The following is an 18,525-nucleotide window of genomic DNA, read 5'->3' as shown; positions in this document are numbered from 1 at the left end:
AGGCTTTGACCATGGAGTGCTCACCTCCCAACCTAGGCATACTAGAAGCCACCCCCAAGCTTGGAGAACCAAGCCCTAGACAGGTTACACACATGCAAACACAACAACACTTTCCCAACCAAGGCTACACTTCATCACAAAATGTGATGTTTTTACATGGGTGCTAGTGGACCAAATACCTTGAGGAGACTGTAAGAATGGTAGATCACAAAGCCACCTCATGGAAAACAAAGATATAGCATAAGTTCATTAACCCCACATCCTTATGCCCCCCCAAGGCATTCATGCCATACTTTCCCTCCTTATGACCCCCAAATTCTTAAACCAGGCCATGCAGCAAGGGTCACATATACACCCCTTGAGATCACTCTCATAATGAGAGCCTCCCACTCGAGGGATATCAAACTCCTATCACCCACAAGATCATCCTACTCTCCCAAGAGTAGAAGGCCCTAGTTACTCCAATGCATAAAATAAGAAAAGATAGGTCGCATAATAATTTTCACAAATGAAAATACAAGAAAACAACGTTTACATACAAACAATCTTTCCAACATTAACATGCAACGTAGAAAGAAACAAAAGGAGAAGATGAACCAACCTTCAATCTGCCCAAAGGTTTGCTAGAACTAGTTTGAGGATGAGCAACCCAATTCCACAATTCTTTCCTCTACACTTAGCCAAAATTCTATCCCAAAACTATTCTTTTCAAAATTGCATGATCTCCAAAAATGGAGAGTGGGTGATTACCCACAAAATCTCTAATCCTTGCCTAAAAAGGCTTGAGTGAGAGTTCTCACCGATTTCTAAAACTGAAAAAGGAAAATGTAAGAGAAAGTAGAAAAAGGATCTCACATCAAAAAGGAAGGTTATCTAACCTAGATGGCACCTTCTAATTTCAATTTTCGCTCACCTTAGGAAACCCACTTTTTGAGGTGACTAAATAGTCACATGAGACTAGACACATGTCTAAAAATACTCCTAACCCATAGGTATACCTTATGGACTTTAGGAAACACCTTTAAACTACCCCTAGGAGTCCATTTGACCCCTTATAAACCCATCTGAAGTTAACTTTTTGGTCAAACCTGAGTTGACCACTCCAAAGACTCTCTACCCAAGGAAAATTTAGAACCACATTCAAATGTTTGAAAAGGCTATGGTTGAAACAACTCCCTCCAAGAGACAAGTCAAAAATCAAGACATAAACCAACACATGTGTCAAGTGACACAATAAAATACATTACAAAATTACACATGAAATTTGTCTCTTCTTGGATTTACACAAATTACTAATTCAATTTAACACACATGCAACATTTACTTTCATAAATAAAATACGATACATATGGGGTGTTGTCTCTCCAAATAGACAACCCCTGGTTTGACGAACGTACATAGGTCTAGGTTTGGTTCTCCATAGTATTTCCATGATCATATGGATAATTTTCCTACACAACTCAATTACACATCTGTAGTTCCAAATAAACTCATAAATTATTAAACACATGAATAAGAATGCACATCAAACACTCTGCATACAATTGACATTAAACAAATCAATATCTCATATATCCAAATAAATCCACATAAGTAATTATCGTAATCCTCATAATTTTGCTCCATACATGAAACATGCATCGTATTTCTATCATCATAGTAAAGTCTTGCAAATCCAATAATGACATACATCATCCCAAATTTATCCTATTCTAGAATCATATAGAGTTCTATATCTATAATGCATAGAAATGAAGCATCAATATATATCAATGTTATCCAAATCATGGAATCATATAAGTTCTAAATCCATAATGCATAAAAATAAAGAATCCATAATAGTCTCAATATGAAAATCATTGAAATGCTAGGATGAGTCGGGGTAGGGCCTCACACTATTGTTGTAGCACTTAAGATCTTTACTTTTAGTGGAATATCCCATAAATATTTCTTCATCACATTTAGCATCAAACTTGCTCAAATGCTCACCTCTCTTGATGTAAAAATTACTACCAAATAATTTAAAATAACTCACAATGTGAGTCTTCCCGGTTGAATACTCATAAGGGGTTTTATCTTTACCTTTCTTGATGAGTACTCAGTTCATAGTTCATAGTATAAACTGCAGTGCTCACCGCTTCTCTCCAAAAAGTGTGAGCAACCTTTCCTTGGATTAGCATAGGTCTGGCCACTTCAAGTATAGTCCTATTATTCCTTTCTGCTATGTCATTATGTTGTGGTGTCCTTGGGGCAGACAACTGCCTCTTGATACCACTATCTTCACAGTAGTTGAATTCATCATAAGTGAATTCATCTCCTTGATCAGTTCTTAGGCATTTTATCTTTTGACCACTTTCCTTCTCTACTATTTCTCTAAAGGCTTTGAACTTTCCAAATGCCTCAGACTTGTCTTTAAAGAATGTGACCCACATCATTCTTTAGTAGTCATCAGTAAGAATAATGAAATACCTATCTCCTTGAATACTTCTAGTTTTCTCATAGGACCACACAGGCTGGTATGCACAAGATCAAGTAAGTTCTCTAGAGAAAAATACTTACCTTTTAAAGTTGAGGAAGAGATCTTCCCAAGTTGACATTCTCTGCATAAAGAATTCTTCAGTTTGTTCAGCAAAGGAAATCCTCTTACTGCCTTGATCTTACTCGCCTTTACAATATTATCAAAATTCATATGATAAATTCTCCTATGACATATCCAACTGTCATAAAACTTTGCCATCAGACACTAACTTATCTTGGCATTCAACTGAAACAAGTTACCTCTGGTCTTCTTACCGATGGCAATAAGTTCACCACTTTTTCCAATTATACTACAGATTCCACCTTTGAACTCCAGAATGAGTCCTTTATCATTTAGCTGAGAAACACTCAATAGGTTATGCTTAAGACCTTCTACCCAGTAGACATCATCCGCACTGCTCTTTCCATTTCGTTAGATGGATCCTTTTCCTTTTACCAAGCATGGTGCATCGTTGCCAAATCTGACAACACCTCCATCATATTCTTCTAGAGATAGAAACTTTCCCCGGTCACTAGTCATGTGGTGAGAGCAACCACTATCAATAATCCACTCATTAGAGTTGTCAATGCGAGAGACAAGTCATTTCATGTCAGACACTTCTTCCTTTACAGCTACAAACACTATGTCCTCATTCTCTTCATCCTCATATTCTTCATGAGTAACACCTTCATCCACTACAACAAGACAATTTCTTCTATTTCCTCCTTTATACTTTCTAAACCTCTTTGGTTTATCCTTATTGTCATTTTTAGGATAGTTAGCAGCTATATGTCCTATCTTATTGCAGGAAAAACATTTTAAAGGAACCTTACCTCTATATTTTGCAGTACCTTTTGGAAGTCTCTTGGCAAGAAGAGCTTCAAACTCCATCAGAATCTCTTCACCATCCACACCTTTTCTTTGCATGGATTCATAACCGGTACTTACTTCTTTTCCTTTTCTAGTTGGTGCAAGAGATGCTCTAAAAGCTAAATCAGTCTTCTAGACACTGCCATCATAGCTATTGAACTCATATGCAGTCAACTTTGCAATGATAGAGTCTAAGGATACCTTGGTTTTGTCAATAGACCTTAGTTCCTGAATAGCAGCAACTCTGATTGCATAGACCGGTAACAATGATCTCAAAAATTTATTGACAATGGTGGCATCTTCAATTGTTCCACCAGTACTCTTGATATCTCCAACAACAGTCTTGATCCTTATGCCATATTGTTGAATGGTCTCACCTTCAACCATCCTCATGTCTTCAAATTTTCCTCTAAGACTCTCTTCCTTAGCTTGCTTGACATGCTCATCACCACCATAAATAGTTTCTAATATGTCCCATACATCCTTAGGAGTGTCCTTATCTTATACATTAATGAACTCAATATCAGACAAACTGCTAATAAGGGCTTCCATGACTTCCCCATTTTCTTGAGTCTCTCTTTTCTAATCATCAATCAGAGTGCCAGTGGATATTACATAGACATTCTCAACATACCTCCAGTATTAAGCACCCAAACTCTTGATATAGATCTTCATTTTGTCCTTCCATATTTTGAAGTTATCTCTATTGAACTTCGGACCTTCCCTCTTCATCATTAAAGCAAGATCTTTTACCTCAAGTGGTTAAGCTTATATCACCGAGGACCTAGAGTTGCTCTGATGCCAATTCAATAATGATGAACAACAAATATCCTAACTGGTACTGAGAGGGGAGGTGAATCAGTACATACAAAAAATTCTCTACAACTTATCAAATTAAAACAATGCTAACTGGTTGTCTTCATTACTGAACTTAACCATGGCAATACCAGTTAAACATAGTAAGACTTCAGACAACATAAACTGGTAAAAATGAATACTTCATATCTCATTCAATACTTGATAACTACTTCACCCATAAACATATGCATGTGGTGTATCAGTAATATCATAACCATTAGCTCTGCATGCATAATCACCTAAACAAAGAATACTCAATCATCACATGAAAAATGCACAACTCATGACACAAGGATTTTTCATGTGGAAACCCAAATGGGTAAAACCATGATGGGGATGAATACGCACAAGATTGTTTTGAACTCTTTTGAAGCTTTCTCTGTTAGGAGCCTAGTCCGATTAAAGACTTTACAATAACGTTCTGCTAGGAATCGATCCTGCTAAAGATCACCTAGTTAAGGGATGGCTATATACCCTATTAAAGGTTGAAACCCTATTAAAGGTTACCTCGCTAGAGGATTTAAAGAACTCAATGAACTTGAGTCACCTGGTTAGAGGATTTGTAGTAAGCTTGTTAAAGCTACCCGGCAAAGGAATTTTCCTTTTGTTGAAATAGTTAGAATACAATAGGTAAAACTCTGATCTGATAACAACACTATATGCTAATGTAGATCATTTTTAGTTCCTCTACTTTACAATCACACTTTGTAGTTTTCACTCATTGGTATCACAAGTATCTCATCACTCAGATACACACAACACTTTTGCCAAGACTTACAATAAAAAACATCATTGACCTTATAGACAACAATTAGGTTGGTAACATAAACCCTAAACCCTAAGTTTTAAGGTTTACTATTACAAGAGATCCAATCCTGACCATCCAAACACATTACATAGAATGAAACAATCTCAAACAGATCACAAATCATTTTGCATCATCCATTCGTCACCGCACATAGAAATCAGTAATCCATCATGCGTTCTTCTCATACCACTAAGAAGTATGTTCATTCTTGAGGTAGACATTAAATGTAGTCGATCTTCATATGCAAGATCCTCAAGGAAATCCTTCACCTGCACAAAATTGACATGGCATCTCAATCTAATCCTTATTTCTTAGCTAACTCATCAGAGAATATCATTGGTTGCATTGCACAAGCTATATTGCCAGATCGAAAACCCTAGAGCTGAGACTCCCAACCGGTAGTCACACTTAGTGAAACCTTGATACCGGTTCACTACATCTCTTCATACCGGTTGACCTGTACTGCTTCCAATCTTCATACCACTACATACTAGTGTACCTACTTGAGCACACATTGACATCAATAACAACAAACTTTGTCACTGCTTCATCATATGCCAATAGATCCTTGGTCTAGCATTGATGTTGTAGATACCACTCCCCTAACTCTAGTCAATACTTGGAGATAACACCATGAATAAGAACCTTGAGGATGCACCAAACATCAAGGAATGTAATGCGAGCCTTATCAGTAAGTGAAATGAACAAATTTCACCATGTCATCTCTCAACTAAGGCCATCATCATTGTAGCATGAAATTGGATGCTCAGCCATGAGGAGACAAACTCTAATCTACACCATGCTAGTACTACTCGATCATCTCTATGTAGCTCATTACATAGCCTTATGGTAGGAGACTAGTTCTCTCATGACTACAAGGGAACAAAATCCTCTTGCATCTAGGAAATCACTCATGTCAGTCCTTTCTTTTATATTCTACCTATCTTAACCCTCAAGCCATCTCCTGGAAACCCCTTACTCCCTTTTTAGTCCTTCATTTTTCCCATCCCTCCTTCCTAGGCACATATAGTGTTTCCTTAGCCAAGATACCAAAATCGTGCCCTGCACATCATCTTAAAGGATGTTGATGAAATTCTATAATATTCTCCTTGTAGTGTCCTCAATTGTACTCCCTTACAATTTGATCCACATTTGAGCCCTCATCTCAACATTCATGTCCCAAAGTTGGATTAGGACCTAATTCTACGCATACCATTCAAATATAGCTTCCTTTTCACTTTGCACATCATATAACCCCTTTGTTCCCAAGCTTAAATAGGGTAGGACTAGGGCACAATGCCATGGTCCTAAATGGGACCAAGGTATGGTGCCTTGATCATCTCAATTGGGACCTTAATTCGGCCCCTCTTAATAGTCATAATGAGCTAGTGAGAATGTGATCTCCATGTTGGCCTATGTTAAAAAATTATGATGATTTTTTTATGGGAAAGTATAAAAGGAGGTACATGTTAGAATGTTTTGATACCGAAGGAAAACTGAGAGGGGGGATGAACCAGTTTTCCACAAGTTTAATAGTTAAAGAAAATTATAAACCTTTTACAAGAGAAAGATAAGAACAAGAAGTAGTCACAGGCAAGGAGGAACCTCAAGGAGATCAGTCCAAACCAGATGACAAGAGTAAACACAACATAAACACACATATATGATGGAGGAAATGTAGAACATATAGTTTTTATTGCATGAAATTCTATTACATTCAGCTGACAACAACCGGATTACAACTACCGACACACAGGCCTAGTAGAATAGGTCACACCAAGTACTTGAATCGAAAAGATCTATCTTCCACACACAATTTGTCTCTCTAATTAATTACATTCTAAAGCATGATTAAAAATATATATATCGATCCAAAGGATTCAGTCAGCCCAAAAAGGATCAAAACCCTAAGAAAAGACCTAACATGCAAAATGAATAAGGTCAGCCTTCGCCAAGAGATTCCACTAGAAAATCCAAAGGATGAAATGTAGAAGGTCATCCACATGCTAAGAAACATCAATTTCAATACCCAAGGCTCCACAAGCTTTGGAATGGGTTCCGGTAGATCACCAGAATAGGTCTCAGGCAACCAGTAACAAAGGAACAACTAGTAACAAGAAACTGTCAAGGAAACCGATAGTGATATCTTGCTAAAAAGTGATCCAAATGAGATGTGGTTTGAAAGAAAGAAAGATGATCAAGTCTTCAAGTAGAATCCAACTCCATAGGATCAGGTGAGCCAAAACTGAGACATAGGAAGGAAAACTAGAACTGCAAACAGAAAACCAAAAAGAAAAGAAAATGTTTTTGGTTGGTGCAAGATTGTTGTGAATCGGGGATGCTCTTGCATCAAAACAACACAATGAAAAATAAAACATAAAAGCACAGATCACACAACACCAATATTTTTGACATGGAAAACCTGGTAAAGGGAAAAACCATGGTGGGAAACCCTACCCACATTCAGATAATACTTCTACAGTAGTATGTGAAATAATTACAATGGGGATTGCACTTGCAATCAAGCCAACCACCTAGAGCTCACTTCTCATCACAAAAAGAAGTCTTAGTGATTTACATAAATATCAAACTACAATCTAGAGAAAATAATTTGTGAAAGTAGCTGCTTGATATAGTTTTGAATGCTTGATACAGTTTTGGTTAAGTACTGATGTCTTCCCTACAACTCTAAATCCTTCACAACCTTCACTGAATGATCTGACCTTGTTCATAAATAAACCTCTCTTTGATAACGTAGAAATAACCATCCCATACCAAATTACATGAACAAGTCACCTATAAATATAGATCATCAACCTTGATAACAAGGTCGAATAAACCCTAAACCCACAAACCTATAATTACAAATATTGCATAACACGATACCGCCAGACCCATATTATGATTTATATTACATAGCATGGACCTAATTCAAATTCCCAAATAATTATATCCACCAGAAATTATGCTAAGATCAATCTCCAATACGTTTCACCAACTGGTAGAAACCCTCAATGAAATAACATAGAATAATCAACTAGATCCAAATAGGACCACCAAATCATCACACCAGCTAATACGAAGCCACCAAATAATTAGCACATGATCAAAAAGTACCTTCAACACATTAGGAACCAGTACAATAAGCTAGACCAAATCACTTTACCAAATCATCAAATATCACTAACCTATAAAGCCAACTGATACCAGGAAATACCAACCGGTAATCCAGAGAATAAGAGATAGCTTCCAGAGCATAAAATCATGAACCAACTAAATATGACAAGCATGTAACATCTTGAATAACCATCCAAAACAAAATCCAAGGATCTGATCATACCAGATCAAAATCAGCCAAAACCAAGTCCAACTGGGACCAGGAACCAACCAGGATACAATGTTGACATCAATGACAACACATTGTCACTATTGCCAACAATCTCTCCCTTTTGCATTGATGGTGAAACTAGATGTGAAAATAATCCAAAGTGCAAAAGAATGCCAACAATATCCCCCTTTGACATCAATGACAAAGGGTTAATGCCAAACCAAAATATTGAACCAGACAGTGACTACTCCCCCCGAGAAGCAACATCATCCCATCAACCTAGATCAGAATATATGTCTGATAAGATCACCGGATTGATGCATCCCTACATCTCTAAGTCTCTATTGGAGGAGTGGTGACCCCCAACTGATATCTAAGATATTCAAAGGTATCTTTAGGCAATGGTTTAGTTATAATATCTGCATTTCGTTCCTTAGTAGGCGCATAAACCAATCTGACTTCCTTTGCTTCAACCTTTTCCTTGAAGAAATTATACCTTATAGAAATGTGTTTTGAATTGGAATGGAATACCGGATTCTTTAACATATCAATAGAAGTAGTATTATCACAATGAATAACAATAGGCTCATCATAACTCAGCCTTATATCCTTCAACATTAGCTTTACCCATAAAATCTGAGTACAATTAGTTGCAGTAGTAGATAATGAAGTGCATGATTGTTTCTTGCCAAGCCATGAGACCAAATTCCTCCTAAGAAAGAATGCACCACATGTAGTGCTCTTCCTATCATCAACATCACCTGCCCAATCTCAGTCAGTATAGGCACATAATCTGAAATCATCATCCTTTGGATACCATAACCCATACTCTATTGTTCCTAGAAAATATCTGAATATTCCATTAACATCAATATTATGACTTCCTCTCAGGTCAAACTAAAATCTAGAAGCAATGTTGTAATACCCTAAAAATGGTCATCTAAACCATAGGCCCCCTAGTCTCGATTTCATCACCAAGGTCCTAACCAAAGGCAATTAAAATTAATCTTGAGCACACAATTAATTTCTTAAATCATCAATGTCACATGACAAATTAATCACTCTAAATTAATTAAATATTTATTTAATTAATTGATCATTTCAAGTAAATCATTTTTAAACAATTATCCTATTTATTTTATGAAATATCCTAGTATATTTAATTAAATAAATCAATTTGCCATTAAATCATCAAAAATGGAATTAATTGGAAAAAAGAATTAAAATTTGAGAAAATAAATCAAATGGAGATAATCTTGAAAATCAAATTAAAAATTGAAAAATATATGAGAAAAGCAATTAAAACAATTAAATCTCAAAATTGAATGAAATAGAGAATAAATCAGTTTTTTCTCATTTTATCTTAATTCTAGTTCAATTTCCTTTAAACTGACAAAAACAACCAATCACATCAATTCACCTAGATTGTGCTTCCTCTTGGAAATTCTTCACCGCTCATCATCATTTGATCCCAACCATTGGTCTCTTTCTGAATTTTCTATAAATTCAGGCTCTCATCTCCTAATCAAGGATCCTCGAGACTGTATTGTTATCATGTTGTTTTTTCTCTAGGTTCATTAAGATTTCATATTGAGAATATTTGCATACTAGTTATTGCATATTTGTTAAATCATTTAGCTTAATATTCATTCATAGCTTAATCATGTTATCCTAATATTCATTAATCTTGCATATCTTGCATTTATCTAGCTTAATCTTGTATTCATTTAGCTTAATTTCATACTCATATAGATTAAATCCTTCATTTAGGTGTTGTCTAGTCACTGGTATTGCATATAAAAATCTGAGAGCAAGACTAAATCTCGCATCTACTAAAAGGAAATAGGTCGCTTTGTGATGGTTTATTATTCATTGTTGATTGATTTACTAACCATGCATCTAATGACTTAATTGAAGTGTTGTGTATTCCAGATATACATACTGTCCACTTTTTACACACATTTTTTGTGCCCACTGTGGGGCACAGAATTCAATCATTCAGCCTCAAAATCACTTCTTTATTTTTTTCAGGTCTTGTCCATACAGTCTCTGCAAAAGGTCGTACGAGTATCTATCCTCCATCATACAAAGTTTTTTTGGCTCTTGTCTTTTATCATTCAGTTCAAAGAGAATACATGTACGAGTTTCTACTTTGAATGTTTGATTCTGTGTGAATACTTGTACGAGAAGGTATAGATTGTCATATGAATTTTTCTTTTATCATTTTAAAAACAGTATACTTTTCAGGGTTTTTCATGAGTGAAATTTGGATTTTACTGACGTTGACGCTAACCTTGGTCTATCTTCTATCTGCCTAAGATTTTTCACAGCCTAACTAGTTTTTTGCAGAACACCTATCAAAGAATACATCAGTCAAACATACGGCTATCAAGGAATCAAAAGAAAAATGACTACTAATGAATTGTTCTTGTAGGTTGCCTAAAAAGAATCGACCAAACATCATGTATTCTTAAAGTTAAATTTTTTAGGCACTTAAATTGCTATCTGGTTAATGAACAAATCTATCTTTTGTGCTTGAAGAAAAATCTGAGAGGTAGGAGAGTATGCTCTTGTCTTTTACAGACAATTAGAAATCTAGACCCTCAAAGCTTTATCTAAGTTTTGAGATTTATGTACATTTAGCGGGATTGTCATAGTGGGAAAAAGTAATCACCCTATGAGAATGACCCAAGTGAGTACAGCTAGACCTAAGCATTTCAACTCACTATAATAAATAGGCCTCTGGTGATTAAAGTCTTAGAGGATGGCATTATTTGAGTTTTCTCTTTGAGATCTCTCATATCAAGAATTTTGTAGGGCCCCATAGTCTCAAACATGTTTACGTGACTACATCTTGTTTCGGTACCTTGTCAAGCTATTGGCCTCAATCATGCTTTCATGACTTCAAGTGGTAATTTTGGACAAAATTCTTGACTAAGAACTATAAGTTAGATACTACTCGATTCACCTCCAAAAGGGAGATAATCTTTGTGCAAGAGAGATAGTAACTCTCCCAAGACACTTGCCATATTGTGCCCCCATTAGCATTCGGAGCCGGATAATACAATGTTGAGAATCCATTGCATGAGACTCAGTGGCCATATTCTAATTAGCTATTGGGTGTGTACCTAAGTAAGTAAGCACAGATTTTCTTCTCTAAGACAACTTGTGTAGGGTTAGTGTGTTGTGATTGAAGTCATTATACATCTTGCGTGTTTACTATGTTTTCATCCCTGAAACTAAAAACTAAAATACTGGAACTGGAGAAAACAAATCAAAAACATCAACAACTCAGTGATCAAAACTCAGTCCTTATCAAAAAATGGTCTCTGACAACTGTAAAAACTCTCTCTCAGAATCTTGTCTTTGTCTAGTCCTCTGTCATACGAGCCTGTTGAATTGTCATCTGGTTACATACATATTTGTAGCGTCCTAAAATTGTGACACTTGCAATTTTGACTGCATTTGGGTCTTCACGATGGCGGCGCAATAGTGAACCTAAATGGAGACCCCGAAACTTGCTTATGACATCAAAAACTGCATTTTTCAGTACCCTGGCCTGATCCTCCTTGCACCCTATTGTCCCGGGAGGTGGGACCATGGCGCCCAGTGCCCTGGTCCTTCAGGACTAGGGCACCCAGCGCTGTGGTTCCCTAGGACCATGGCACCCAGCACCTTGGTTCCTGGCCCTATTTTGGGCCCTATCTCTTATGGGGCTTCAGGTCTTTAAGTTTGCAAATTGGAAAATAATGTTTCCTGGTCGGCCTAAGGTCGGGAAAATTAGTCTATCAGCCCTAATTGACAAGTATATAAACTACATTTCCTCTCCCATTTGAGGAGGTCGAAAAGAGGAAATAAGCAAGAGCAAAAGGCAGAAACGATATTCAAACATTCAAACATTCAAGCATTCAAGCATTCCTTCAAGCAATTGAGCATTCTAAGTCTCCATTCAAGGCTAAGTGTTGCATTCAAGACAAGGATTCAACCATTGAAGAGGAGATCACATACAACATACAACATACTACATACATTACACCTTTGCATGTAAGAATACAAACATTCTTACAACAAGGTATCAGTACTTGTTTACATTACAAACATTTACATTTACAGCATTCTCATTTCTTGGTTAATTCCAAAACTAGGGTTTGACCTAAAGGCAAACCCCTCATCCTTAACCCCCCAATCGTCCTCTCTTTTCTGTGTGTAGGTTGCAGGTATGTAGCTGTAATTGAAGATCTGGAATCCTTGTGCAGAGACGAACAGATCCCCCTTCATTTCGCAGATTTTTCAGAGGACCGTGTGCACGCCGGGCGCCATCGTCCCATCAACTTTCGCTCAAATTTGCAGAACAGCACCGTCTCGACATTTTGCTACTAATTCCAGGTCTGCAGCTTCATCCCATATCCCTATCTCTATTTATAAGCGAATCTTTCCTACTTTACATGCATTCCTAGTTCAATCTTTCTATCTACATTCTTTACAAAAGAGGGTATCCTTGATGTCTTAACCCTTGAAACTCATTTAGAATCCAATATTGCATTGTGTGGGATTGGATCTTGTGGGTTTCAACCCCTCTTTTGAATGTAAAGTCTCCCTTAAGTGAAAACCATCAACCCTAGTGACTCTCGCTTCTCTCTCCTTGGAGTTGGGGAGGGGAGAACGACTAGGGTTTGATTTTTCCACTTTACAATATTATCGTACAAGTCTTAATTGGTCCTATCAATTTAACATCTAGTCTTGTCAGAATTGTTGTCCTGGTCTTCAGAATTGTTGTTCTCATTGTAGAGAATTGTCATCTGACCTTTAATAGACTATCGTATGAGTAAACATAATCCTCATTAGATTGTCATTTAGAGAACCTTAAACTATTGTGTGAGTATAGGTAGCAACTTGTACGATAAATTTCCTGTGTCATCTAGGAGCTGCTAAATTGTCCTCTGGGTCTAAATACTCTGTCGTACGAATTTTTGATTTTGTCAGTCCAGAAACTTGTGTGTTTGCACACTTTTCTAGAACTTTCATACTTGCCTAATCAGTATATAGCGAGCATAAATCTAGTCATCATAATCTTGAGCATAAACAACCTCTATAGTGTACCACTACCATTGTGTTGCACAACTTTGTTGATTACCTCCTAGCTAGTTCAAATCAATCGATTATCAAACTTATCAAATTTCTTATCAATCACATATCAAAGTTAATCAACCTTGGTTTCTTAGATTACATCTTATATGGGATAGATCATTCCTAAAACCATACTAGGTCTTAGTCACCTTTCTCAATCACTATGTTAAACATGTAACTAGCTCTGATTTAATCTTGACTTCTGCATCACATCTAGCTCCTTGTCTCGTTGGTTGTAAATGCCCGTTCAAACCATAAGCTCTTCTAAAAATTATGATAGAAGTAAGAAGCCCATGGTTACCTTGTCTCAACAAATTCAAGATCTCAAGAAAGAAATATATGACATTCAATCCCAACAAAAAGATTCAATGACACTTCTTGAGATAAAATTTCATAGTATTAAGAATGCGAGACTTCAAGAAATGCTAAAACAATTACATAAGGTGGAATAGAAAGTAATTGAATATCAAAAGTCAAATCTCATACAAGATCACAAGACACCTTCACTAAGATAAAAATACATCTATACCCTAGATAGACAGTTTACAACTTTGGGGCAATCTATTGAGTCAGCTTTGGAAGAGCTTCTTAAGCACAATCTTATCATATTGCCTAAAAAGACCACATGGGGATGTGAAATTTTGAGTAATTACTGTGCATACCATAGGCATAACAAACATAAGACTTCAATGTGTATGGAATCAAAACATAAAATTCAAAACCTCCTTGATGATGGTGTTATTGAAATCGAAGATCCTAAAAATTCACCTAAAGAGAAACCAGATGTCATTTCCAAGCATGATCAAAATTATAAACTTCTATCTAGCAATGGCTTACATGTAGCGTCCATCTCTTCTATGATGCCTCCATCTCCTGAGGCTTCTCAACAACAATCCATACCATATCTCTTAAATAATGAACCTAATGATAAAACTTTTCATTCTAACCCTTCGGGGCTATCTCAAGGGCCATCCCCTCCAATGGTTGAAAAAGATCCTATCTCTCTAAAATCCCATGATGATTCCCTTATACCTTTCCATTTCTTCCAAGATGATCCCTTTCTATCTCAAGAGAAAATCATTCTTCCTAAGCAAGATCATGATGCCTCTTCCACCTTTTCAAACGATCCTATTCAAAATGAAGAGTCAAACACCCTTCCTACTCTATCCAATGGTGCTCTTCCATGTCAAGATCAAAGTATCCCTTCATCTTCTTTTCATAATCCTCCATGTTTGCCTCACAGATCCATCATGCCTACAAATCCCTCTCATGATCCTACAAGTCAAAATATTTATAAACGCAAAGGGGTAGACCTTCACAATAAATAACCTCTCCATATTAAAGAAAATATTAAGGGTCATGGCCTCGGTGACATTCCTCAAAATGTTGGTATCCCTATTCAACCAAAATCCAAATACACGTCTTCCCCTTCGTCCCTTCCATCCATTTTAGGACCCTATATTCCTCCATCCCTTGTGCAAGATCAACAAAAGCGTACATCTTTGTGTACCTTCTATCCATCTAGAAGGACACAAAGGCTCACTGAGCTAAAGAAAGAAATATCAAAATCTATATGGGTTCTAAGGCACTTGTGGAAGCAATGTGTTCGAAGAAATTTCAAAAGCATGAAAAATAAAAAACCATGTGGATCCCTAAGTGTCTCTTGAAGCACAACAGTCTAAAGAAAAATCCAAATCAACAACCAAGATTGTTGTTCCTCCATCCAAACCTTCCAAATCTATTTCTCCATCACCTCTTTCATCCATTTTGGATCCTTATGTCCCCAAATCCTTGGTTGTTTCTCCATACTAATCTCAAAATCTGAGATCCACTTTTCCTCCATCAATCCACCATCCCTCAAGATGTGTGCCAATGGTGATCTCGCAAATGTTTCCATTCGCTCATGCACCAAACTTTCAATATCTGATCCATTATCCAACTCCTCTTTTTCATCCTTCCATAAACCTTATCCAATCCTTGGCATAAGGCTTTATCCTAGTTTCATCACAAAATCCAAAAACTAAGGAAATCAATATTGGAGATGCTGGACATGTACACTTAGCTGAGTCCATGGAAAGATATCTTTATGCTCGACCAGTGAACTACCTACACAAAACTCCCTAACCCTATGACTAACATGCACCTTAAATGATACTATATCTAAGGGTTGGGTTAGTTTAGCATTTTCTTTTTGCTCTACATATCATTTTCTTAAAAGCACTGCATCACATTCACATACACATATTTTTTGCATTTGCATATAGTAGCATTAATCTAACAAGGAAACTGTCCAAGTTTCATCTATTTGCATTCAAGAAAAACAAGGGTCATCTCCTTTCTTAGATATTCAGACATGAATTCCTTGAGGTCATAAGGTCATTCATTTTCAACATCACCCTTTGATGACACTTTACTTATGGTTGGGTAGTGATTTCACTATTTGAGACTTGTTAACCCAAAATCTATCAATTGCTATATCTCAAACACATTAACAAAATTTGAAATTTAGTTGAGACACCTAGTTGATCATATGACTAATGAAAAATCTAAAATTCTACTTCAACATCATTGTAATTGTCACACCCAAGTAGGTTTCATTACTTACAAGTCAAGGAAAAAGAAAAAGAAAAAAAGAAAAAGTGTTATGCCAAATATTCATCTCAAGGCAAAAGAGAAATGATATATAATTGAAATATCACACATACAAGTGCAAAAAAAATCTTGACTATGGCAACATGTGAGTAACTCCATCATGGCTATGAACACCTGCTCGCAATGGAGAAATATTTGAGAAATTACAATCTATAACCTCGTCAAAGCTCTAAAAGCTTGCTGATAGCGAGGCTCTATTCAAGATGCTTTTGAAGTTAGGATAACCCACGTAGCTAGTCATATAGGATACTAAGGATCTTTAGTGTACACATTAGTAAGAATTAACTCATTTGCACTCACATGGGCAAAAGAAGATCAATGTTTCAAGAATCTATGGGGAAGTTTTCCGTGTCTCCATTTGTAAATCCTAGTCACTACGTGTGTTAATTTGGATGTTCCAAGGGGCCTTATGGATTGATTGACAGCTTATCTATGAAATGTTTTGTACCTCCAATTCAATTGATGTATTACAAAGTGCTAAACAAACACAATCATCCTTCTTCGAATAGGAAATGCATATTCATCATGAATATTGCATTAACATAGGTCATCATGCATATTGGAAAACTTAAGGGTTTGCCAAATCCTCAACTAATCCAACCAGCCTTGGCCAACAAACAAAGATGGTCAAAAACCAAATCCCTCTACACTTAAGGCTCCACTAAACCTAAGTGGGTATGCCTCTTCCTCTCAAGCACAAAAGAGATTATTTAAAGTGGATTTAAACTTTCTAGCAAATTGCAAAAATTGGCAAATGTTGTTATGCAATTTATGCTTTATTATGTGCTTTAAGTAAATGCCTTTGAAAAGAAATGAAAATGATTATAACTGTATATTGGGAATAAGTATGCTTTCAAGACTTAAAAGAAATATGTAAAGATCAGTTAATATAAAATTCAGGGATAATGTTTCTTTATCTAGGACCTTGAATGCATACCAACCAAAACCTTAAAAGATGAATAGTAGACCAGTGCCTCTATCCAAGGGTATCTATGACACTTTGCTGACAAAAAATCCTATCAACTCTTGAGACAATATTAAATATCAACTATGAAGGTTTCAGTATGTGTTACATAACAATGAAGAACCCAATATCACAATTAATGTAATAGCATGCAATGGCACATCATAGGAAATCATATGACAGGTTTATCAAGAGGACAAAATAACTCATCAATGCAAAAGTATGCACAATACTTAGGAAAATAAATAATGAACCTTCATATATTAATCATTAAGAGATGGTTGTATACACAAGATTCACTTAAAAATACTCCATTACAGTTTGTTTGCATAAAAAGACACCTCTTTGTTCTATAGACTTCCCTAATACATATAACTTACAGTCCTGCCAGGCAATGTATATTTCTTAATGCTAGATCCCTCTTACATATAAAATGACTCATTATAAATATATATGCTAAGAGATATGAATGAAAGGACACACCCTTTCATTATCCTAAACAACTGACTGAACAGTAACTTAACAACCTAACTAAATTATCAGTTACATTACAAACACAAAACCAAGCAATGACTATATTCTTTCGATCCAGTTGGTGTCCACATTTCTAAATGTGCTGCAAATAGCCTGGTTCTTTGTAGGTTGTTGCATTCAAAATTGCATCACTGGCTGCATTTTTGATCATGTAAAAGTTCTCGATCTGATCAGCCATGTCATTCATATCAAGGATATCTATTTTGACAATGGCTTGGGCCGCACTAAGTAAAGATTTGCACTTAGAAAGCCAGATGGTCTTATCTTTAATTACTCCTGCATCATCTACCAAATGGGGAATCCCACATTGAACAATCTACTAGCACTCATCAAATTCAGACTTTAGTTCCTTTGTAACCTCCTCATGCATGGCAAGTAGACCCTAAACCTTCTTCTTTACCTTTTTTTTAGTCGATGCATCTTGTAACAACAATTTGAGTCTATCATGAATTCTAGTGTGTGAAACCATGTTGTCCATGTTCATCTGATAAACACCTCAGAACTCATCCAATGCCTTCTCCATATTGTCATATCTCTTATTCAACAAAACACAAGTAGTTTCAACCCTGATGCTCTTCATCTCCCTCTTCAACTTAGTATGCTCATAAGACAATTTCTTAAATTTCTTCTTCCATTGACCTCCTGAATCAGTAATTTGAGGGATCAGATGCCCACTCCTCTTAAGGGTTTCTTCATATAAGGCCTTATATTTATTCTTCTCTACTATCTCATGTTTCATCTAGGCCTTGTTGAATTTTGAAATATTAATACCTATGTCGGTCGTGATCATAGGGTCTACCTGTCCAACTTTCAGGGACATCATGTGACCAAAATCTTTATCTATGTCTATGATTTTTGACCTTTTA

This window comes from Cryptomeria japonica, chromosome 1 (genome assembly GCF_030272615.1).
Source record: "Cryptomeria japonica chromosome 1, Sugi_1.0, whole genome shotgun sequence".
Classification (NCBI taxonomy): Eukaryota; Viridiplantae; Streptophyta; class Pinopsida; order Cupressales; family Cupressaceae; genus Cryptomeria; species Cryptomeria japonica.
Note: the sequence above shows the minus strand (reverse complement) of the source record.